Source organism: Coenobita brevimanus, chromosome 26, assembly GCF_032717465.1.
Source record: "Coenobita brevimanus isolate Jiangsu-jjx chromosome 26, ASM3271746v2, whole genome shotgun sequence".
Lineage (NCBI taxonomy): Eukaryota > Metazoa > Arthropoda > Malacostraca > Decapoda > Coenobitidae > Coenobita > Coenobita brevimanus.
In genome coordinates this window covers 31,518,977-31,528,199 of record NC_136979.1, presented here as the reverse complement: position 1 = coordinate 31,528,199, position 9,223 = coordinate 31,518,977, and positions in this window count along the sequence as shown.

The window sequence follows — 9,223 nt, the reverse complement described above, 5'->3', positions numbered from 1 at the left end:
TCTAGAGAGAGAGAATTGCAGAATCCGCAATGGTATTCCACTGTTGTGCCTTCGGCTTAAAGAAATGGCAGAAAATTGGAAGTGGGGTACACTTCTACCGGTTTCTAGCCAATGAGGAAAAGCGAGAGAAGTGGATACTGCCATGAGGAGTGGGAATTGGCAGCCGACGGCCTACTCCCGACTCTGTTGCAAGCATTTCATATCAGGTGAGCCGATGATTTGTGAGTAGATACGGGCATATTTACCATTCTTAGCAGTTGCTGGTGTCGTGGGATATCCTAACTGTGTTAATGTCAGAGCACAAGACCCACATGGCCATGGGTGTGCGTGGGAAAAGAGGGGGAGGGTCCATATAACAGGCCTTGTTTTAATATTATTTCAGAGTTTCACCTAAACCAAATCTGACATAGCAGTGATGATCAAGAATGTTAGATGTGTAAGTAAAGCCGAGTAAATTACAGGTCATACTTGAAGTTAGGTTAGGTTAGGTAAGGAGGTTAGGTTAGGTTTGGTTAGGTTAAACTTTATATTTTTTTTTCAATGTTTTCCACTGTGAGTCATTTGAAACATATATTTGTCTCATGGTTGTTGAATTCAATAATAGTGCGGTACAGAATATTGTTCAAGACTTCAGTATAAAACTTATATACCACTGTGAACCTGTGTGCTAAACAATATTGCAATAAAAACTGAAGTAAAATTACTAGTACTGTTTATAATTTTCTGTTTTATTTAGAAAAGAATGTTGCTCAACAGAAAGCAAAATCTGTCAATACATGCTCCAGTTAAATGTACATTTTCCACTTAGTACAAAAATAATGACAAATAAGAGGATAAATAATGTACTTATATCAACAGCCCCTATATTTTTCTTTTACCAGGTATGTAGCTACTAAGATTTTTTTTTTGTTAATATAAAATGTAAAATCATAAAAACTATATTGTTGAAATCTTTTAGTTTTATGTTGTGGTACTCATCAGCATGAAATAAATAACCTTAATTTAAAATTGTGCCAGTGTTATGTTTCAGTCGTTATGTAAAAGTTAACTTCAAGAGTAGTTTTGACAGTTTTGGCATATACTGTCAATTATGCATTTTATATAAAACTACTTAAAATATCAGTATATAGGCTGGTGTATGTTTCTAGGTCTATAATTATAATTTCCAAAATAAGTAAATTTTCATGGTAAATTTCCAGAATTACACCCAACTCACCTTGAAGCTTAAAATTTTTATTTTTAAATGTTTTATAGTGTGATTAATTTGAATCTGATATTCACATCTGTCGGAAATTACTTTTTTTTTTAAATTCCAAACCGAGCTAACCCAACCAACCTAAACTAACCTGACCTAACTTTGGATCTATTTTAAAGATTAAGAAGGGAGGATAACTGCAGTAGGCCAATAGCCCCATGCTAAACAGCTCCCACAAGAGTGTGGCTAATTTACCTTACCTACAATAGCCCATACAGGCCAATGCTAGGCAGCTCTCACAGAAGCGTGACTTACAAGAATGACAAATTTTGTATGCAACCCATACCTGTCCTACTCTTATGTAGCCTATGCTTGCAGCATTCCAAATTGGGGGCAGCAACTAGGGTACATCACTGGGAAACCAATTCATCAACTACTCGATTCCCAGTCAGTGTAATACAATCCCTCCCCCCTTGGCCCCACGTCAATAATTTGCTGATTACCAAGTCGATTTACAAGTACTATATGTCAGTTCCAGCTGTCTACATTGATATATACAATATGACATGTCTGTTTACCTTGAAGGATGCCCCAGTGAACTTTGATGGTGTTTACCAAATAGTGATAGCGATCGCCATATCTGAGCATTGGTTTCGGTCCCCAGTCATTGAAACTGGTGAATTTCTCCCTAGATATGGTGTAAGGATCTAGCCCCAAACAATTAATCTTGTTCCTGTAGGCCTACAGATCTTGGTGGCGTTGCTCCAGATTTCTGCATGTATCTGACAGTTTCATCTCTAACAGCCCTGTCTGAACAGCCATTACTGCAAGGAGTTTGCCGTCCAATATGGAGTTGTAAACAAAATCACATGATTCCTGTGACGTCACTGGAAAAGGTCTATATTATTAACAAACCCTAAGATTACTAAGGAATCCCAATAAAGTACAGTTACTGGAGTATGCAAAACTAAGCCCAAGCAGAAAATAGTATCATATATAGACAGGAATTTTGTCAATGTCAGTTTCATATCATTAGAAGTTCACCAGATTTCGCAAAATTGCTTGAATCTGTACCTACACTACAAGCTGTAAACCGTCAGTCAACACGTTGTGGTGCTCCACTTACGCAGAAGTATACAGTATAATATACAGTACAAGAGTTTAAAGAAATTGGCAATCTACTGTACATCATACTGTGGTAGAAGAACTGGCAGCTCTAGATTGGTAAGGTATATCGGCACCATGAGGGTCTTACCATGTCATAGTATTCCGCCCAGAGGATACGTTGCTTGCTCAAAGCACATGTAGGGCTACCAACGAAGTGGGAACCAATATCGCTAAAACAACTCAATGCCTCTAAAAATAAAACCAAAGTAGCTGGAACTCGCCGAATTATATCTAAAATGTGCCGATTAATGAATGAATTCATATGACATTGCAATAAAGTTTCGGATATATGATTAAAAAGTTTGTATTATGCTTCATATCATATATGGGCTCACATAACGCAATAATACGAACCAAACGATGTTAGAACAACCCAGTCAGTCCAGGTTACAATACAGGAAAATATCCGTCCGAATTTTTAGCAAGGGTCTGACCAAATATAGTTCTTGACTGAAGACTTGGGGGACAATTGCCCCCTTGCCCCCCCCCCCCTCCCGCTTCCTACTCCTATGTGTGTGAGGTGGGCGCGGCAAACAGTTGGTAACACTGATTTATTTTAAAATTTAAAAAAAAGCATATGACTGCTTCTAGGATTGGCATACAGTATAATCTCTTAATGTTAGCAATTCTTCTCTTTTTTTATTATTAAAGATTGGCATTTGTTCTTGAATACTCTGTATAAGAGGATGCATACAGGCCTTGGAGAACCTGTACCGTTGAAAAATTTGATGTCAGACATAGCTTCAAAGGGGTTCATGCGATCAGCAACAATTCTACGAATATACAGTACCTTGGCTGGTCATACCGATTTTGACCACATTTCTGACCCAAATGCTTGTTTTTGTCATATTTCCCATCTAGAATCCCGAAATCCCACCAGTCCCCCAAGACACTTGGGAAGGGGGGGGGGGTAATTTGAAAACCAATGACGAGGACCGAAAATAAAGGTCAAATTCGTTCAAATGACACCAAAATACACCGGAAAAATATATTGCCAAGCCAAAACAACTTAGTATGGACTTGTAAAAGTTTACCGAACGCAAACATGAGACTTCGTAATTCAAACTAACTGCCAGTACATGATTCGTCTGTTTAGGTAGTACTCGGCCATTCTTTACTGTATGAATCATTTCATGAGGTAATCAAACTAATTGTAAAAGTATCATGCACCATATCTGATAAACAGCTTAGTAGAAATAGTGAAAAAATTAAATGGAAGTGAATACGGTATCTCATTTTTGTTTTCGTCTCGTCGTAAGTTAACCATCTCTGGAGGAGCCATGAAGTCTTATAAAACGATAATAAAGTTAAACGCTTATTTTTTTTATTTACACGATGTTTTTATCATTAAATTAAAATTCCCATCGCACACACCATAGGGTCCTTCAATTTCTACAGAGTTTTCTTTGCACAAGACTTCTGTAATTTGACGAAGGGGCATGCGAAGGGGTGCTACGAGACTCCCCGCAGATTCCAGTACTACGCTAGGGTAATATCCTCTTGTTCACCGGAGAACGCTCTCCCTTTCGTGCATTAAGATTACCAAAAGATATGGAGAGGGCAAGGTGAACGCCTGCCCACAGTTTTAAGACTACGGCCAAAATATGACTCCTCAGTCATGTCTTGTTTTCTTATCTAATTTCCTTCACTTCCTACCCTGCCATTTCTTGCTCCATTGCTGTTCTCTGCTCTCTACTTTTCCAGACTCTCCCACTTCCTGCCCCATATCTGGGTGGCTTAGCTACCAACTCACCTGCTTCCCTACCTCATTCCCTGATACTTCTCTTCTCTTAACTGTATCATCCCGCAATTTCGGTCTCTCTTCACATATTGCTCTCTTCCTGCCGCCTTCTACTGCCTTCATGCTCCTTCTTTCCTCTCCCGATTTGCCTCGTCCCACTTTCCTGCCTGTCTGCCTCGTCCACTCCGCGCGTATCAGCATAGTCTGTCTAATTTTCTCCCTTCGTCATATCCAGCTTTATATCTTCCATATTACCTTTAACTTTGATCCTCATTAGTAATTTCGGTTTGAGTTCTGCCTCTCCCTATTGCCCTTCTTCCACTGCCACGCCCTCGTATCTCCCTTTTTCATATTTTCTTGTTCCATTCTCCTCCTCTTCTTATCCATTTCTCTCCCCTTACTATACTCTCTCTCTCTCTCTCTCTCTCTCTCTCTCTCTCTCTCTCTCTCTCTCTCTCTCTCTCTCTCTCACTGCAGTCCCTTACTTTCCTCTCTCCACCACTGACCTCTCTCTCTTGCCTGACTCCCCGTGGCCAGCCTTGTCTTACCTCCTTCCCTTCACCTATAGCCTGTCCCACTGTTGCCTCTGTCCCAGTTCTTTCCTTTACCTCCCTAACTCCGTCTCTAGTCTCTCTCTTTATAATCATTCCCAGTAGCCTCCCTGTGCCTCCCTTACCTCTCTCCACCTCTGGCCTGACTTTCTTCACATCCCTTCCACCCTTCCTCTACCTCTAACCAGTCTCTCTTAGTCTCTCTTTCTTCCTTTTCTCAATCCCTATCTTGTCTCTCTCATGCCTCTCTCCCAGTGGCCTCCCTTTGCCTCCCTTACCTCCCTCATTCCCTGCCTCGCCTGCCTGCCTGCCTCACGGCCTGCCTCCCTCTGACGTGCACATCAAAGCGGCCCGATCACCGAAATTGCATTGTAGATCCCGTGTGTTGCTACTGATATTAAGTTTTAGTCGGTCGATACTCCGCTCTAGAATTACCAATCACTCGCGCTGCCTCCTGTTTTCACAAGAAATTCACTTACGCTCAACTGCAATTTTTCGCTCTATTTGTTTTAAAGTGTAATAACGTTAGGCATAGTTTTTGAAGCAAGATTTTAAAGCTAAATGTTGTGCAGAGTCTGTACACTCCTCCTTGTGTCATTAACTTTATAAATAACTGTTGTGCCGACATCCCTGCAACAATCTAGTCATCACAATCTTCATCGAATTCGTATTTCCCGCGAATAAATGGGAAAAGCAAGTTTCAGATATAAGATAACGAAAACACAAAGTAAGAAAACTGACAATAACGCCAGGTGGAATGGGCTATACAACCGTTCACACATCTTTCAGGCCTTATAATCAAAGGTTCCATTCGACGGGGGTAGGTATTCGTGCTGAGGAATAAATGGATTCTACTGCACGATACCTTACTCATTCGAAGTTGGCTAGTTGGCCTAGGTAAGCAGGAGTATTGAACAAAGCGAATACAGTTAATGACTGAAATTAGCTTAAATCAAGAGCAAGCATATATTTTACTCGTATATGTGCTATTCCCGCAGACTACTTCCATTAAAATAGTTTCTCAAAACGCAAAGCCTTTTGTTAGTATAAGAGCGCGTCCATAAATGTGCTCAAACAAGTGTTGGCAATATGTAAGCAACACAGTAACGAACATGCTGCAAACATGTTGGGAACAACAGCGTCCAGATAATGTTGGCAACATCATGGTAAAGTCTCAGCTGCCTCGTATGGACACACTTATCTCATCACCTCTGCTGCCAGTGTTCGAAACTGCACTGAAACATGTTTGCATACATCTGTCCAAATACTGCTGCAAACATGTTCCAGAACATGTTGCCAGCTGTGTTGCCAACATATGTTTGAGTACACGTGTGGACGCTCTCTAATACTAACATAGACTTCTGAGTAAAGGGGTTGCGTTGGAGCGAGTTATCACGTGAAGGTACGTGTGTGGCATGTATACATATTGCACTCAAGAAACGGATTGTATGGTGCACAATAGTACGGTATCAGAGCAGCAGCTTGTGCACAGTAGGGGCAACACATTTTATTGACTTAGGCCTGGTGTTTTGAGATGTTCTTTGCTTGACTGGGTAATATGATAACACGTTAGGGGTCAGTGCGTCGACAGCAAAGTTAATTCACTCATATTTGTTTTGCAACAAATACATGGTGGCTTTATGGACAACATAGCAACTCGGTGTAATATTTCTTTATTGTGTTGTAGACTTCAGTAACCTAGTCTCTCGACAAAATGATGCAGAACAACTTTTATATTTCCCTAAGGAAAAAATGTGCTCTCTCTGTCTGTCTCTGTCTCTGTCTGTCTGTCTGTCTGTCTCTGTCTCTGTCTCTGTCTCTGTCTCTCTCTCTCTCTCTCTCTGTTTTATCTTGGTGTTGCTCTAGTTCTTATCAGCATTCGTTGTCACGGTCAATAAGCCTGAAAATTACGATGCATATACTGTATGTTGGCCTGGTGTCTCGGGCACCTTTTATCAGATTTTCTGTATAGTGTACTAAAACTGGTTCATAGCTCAAAATGTGTAAAAAATTAGACGGGGAAAACACACACACACACACACACACACACACACACACACACACACACACACACACACACACACACACACACACACACACACACACACACACACACACACACACACACACACACACACACACACACACACACACACGAGCGCGCGAGCGCGAGCCCGACACCTCCAGAAGCAAAAACAGTTATTTCAGTGATGGCACCTCCTCTCTTGGATGACGGAATGGGGCGGGTCCGATTCGAACCTGACATATAACCTGTTTGTTCTGTAATTCTTTCTATATAAACCATAAAGACAGTCATGTATATTTACATATAAGAAGAAAACTTTGAGGGATGTCATGCATTTGCTCACAAGTATTGCTTCTCTAATCGCCTTTGTTCTAGACAGTGACTGTTGACGCACCCATCTCCACGTCGACACAACTGTACTTTTTTCAGCAAGTTTACAGTCGTGCCTTTTAAGACTGATCAACTCTGTTACAGTAGGTCGAACTACACTCTTGTCACCAGGATTTACTACGTAGATTTAAAACTTTGCAAAGTTGGTTACGGTTTTGAGAGACCAACACAAACATTATTGTGGAATTTGCTCGGAGTTACGAAAGTATACGATATAATCGCAACACTCGTAAGGAAAATATAGATGTAGGGAGGTTACGCCCTTAGTAAAACAGATAGCATATGGATTGACAGGCAAGTAAATGGCAACTCAGATGGAGTGAGAGGACGACGTAGGCACATGAAAAGATGGCGAGATGAGATCCGGAAATTCGCTGGGACTGGATGTAGCAGGCTGACAACCAATAGGTCCTGCAGAGGGTTGACTCAGGTTAATGATAATGATGATGATGTTAAATATAACACTATAGTCTGGTCAGACTAATTTGGCCTGAAACTGCTATCTCCCAACCTTGAATGCCGAACAGTAACAAGAGATCAGCACTGGAATATTCGTATTATCAGTCACAAAAAGGGGATCTGAATAGGATGCACAGGTTGGGCAGTTTTACCCTCATACTCTGCCACTGAACCACCTTTGTATTGTCTTATTCTGCCACTGAACCACCTTTGTATTGTCTTATTCTGCCATTGAAACACCTTTGTATTGTCTTATTCTGCAACGGAACAGCCTTTGTATTGTCTTATTCTGCCACTGAACCACACTTGTATTGTCTTATTCTGCAACGGAACAGCCTTTGTATTGTCTTATTCTGCCACTGAACCGCACTTGTATTGTCTTATTCTGCCATTAAACAGCCTTTGTATCGTCTTATTCTGCCACTAAACCACGGAACATACTGTAAACTGGAGGTGATGAAAATCTCCAGATTAAAGACTGCCAACATTTCCAAGGGAATGCAAGATGGACTTTACATGAAGTACACTGATATGTGTATGTTGCTATGCTAATTAATGGACATACACGAACATAGAATCCCTGAATTTGTGTATTTGTGTGGTTTGACCTTTAACGACGTGGTTACCAGGTAAAGGAATGGATCAAGCTGAAAAGCTCTGGGGAGAAAGAAAGAAAAAAATGGCAGAAAAGTGAAGAAACTGGGAAAATACAATTGGTCTCTGCCCTATGGTGTGAACACCATGTTAACGTGGACAAACTGTAGCCACATATTGTGTGACGACTGACAGTCCAGCCAAGCTATAAGATACCACCACGTATTAACATCCCAGGTCAGATCATGATGATGATGATCATGATGATCTAAAACACTTCGAATGAAATTTTTTTTTTACTAGTATGGAAGATGCAAGGAACTGAATTTTAGGAAAAGAAAAGTGTCAGTCGCTTTCAACCCCTGGAGTCTGATGGTGTTTTTATTTTTTCTTTGTATTCTTCAAACCTCCAGACGATCTTGTCAGGTTTCAAGAAACCATTCGTAGTGGAATGGTGAGGAGTTTCCATTAGTTCCTTCATTACCTGGTGTCTTTCACGAAAGTAAATAAAATCGTCTACAGATAGCAAAATTGAAATTTGGAAGACGTCATCGAAAAAAAAGAAAGAAATATTACTACATGAGATTCATTGTCCACTACTATACCTACAGTTCAGCCACATCCTATTAGGTCTTACGGACCACTTACCTACTCAGTTCCAATGGTGTATTTTGTATTTTACTGTTGATATCAGCAGACGCTTTTACTCGGCTTAAAAGAGAATTTTCGAATTGAAGGGGTAAGGTATAGCCTTCATCAAACTAGTGTTAATGTAATATCCTTCAAAAGTTGACTAAAATTGTTCAGTATATTGCCATTATGCCGGGACTCGGAACCGAGACTCTCAGGTGAGAGCCAGGCAGCAATCCACTAAGCCACGACCAGGTAAAATTCATCTCACACTGTCACAATCTAGTAACCAATGTCCCTCCGCCCCCACTCCGGGCCTGAAGAGGATGAGACAACCCCCTGGCAATCGGGCAAGTAGATGCTTTTAATTTATCCCAAGCACTTACGGCAAGTCAGAATGAAGAGAGAAACCTGTACTTTACACAGGAAAAATCATCCATTAGCATTATGCCCGTGATCAAACCGGGAAC